Source organism: Etheostoma spectabile, chromosome 16 (assembly GCF_008692095.1).
Source record: "Etheostoma spectabile isolate EspeVRDwgs_2016 chromosome 16, UIUC_Espe_1.0, whole genome shotgun sequence".
Classification (NCBI taxonomy): Eukaryota; Metazoa; Chordata; class Actinopteri; order Perciformes; family Percidae; genus Etheostoma; species Etheostoma spectabile.
The window spans coordinates 20,599,948-20,600,172 of NC_045748.1; the positions used below are offsets into that span (position 1 = coordinate 20,599,948).

At 44.4% G+C, this 225-nt stretch overlaps 1 protein-coding gene across 1 annotated transcript in view; it reads right to left on the minus strand.

Annotated features, from left to right (window-relative positions):
- Positions 1 to 225, minus strand: part of fech (ferrochelatase) — a 20,899-nt gene that overhangs the window by 3,791 nt on the left and 16,883 nt on the right. The window lies entirely within an intron of this gene.

The following is a 225-nucleotide window of genomic DNA, read 5'->3' on the forward strand; positions in this document are numbered from 1 at the left end:
TAGCCCCTTACCCTAACCTTAACCCTCAAACCTAAATGCCTAACCTTAACCCTCACCATAACCTTACTCTAATCCTAAAACCAAGTCTTATTCCTCAAACAGCCCTTTAAAGTTGTGGGGACCCCGCATTTTGTCCCCACAAAGCTGTCAGGACCCCATAAGTATATTGTATTCCCGGTTTTTGGTCCCCACAAATGTAGTTACACACACACACACACACACACA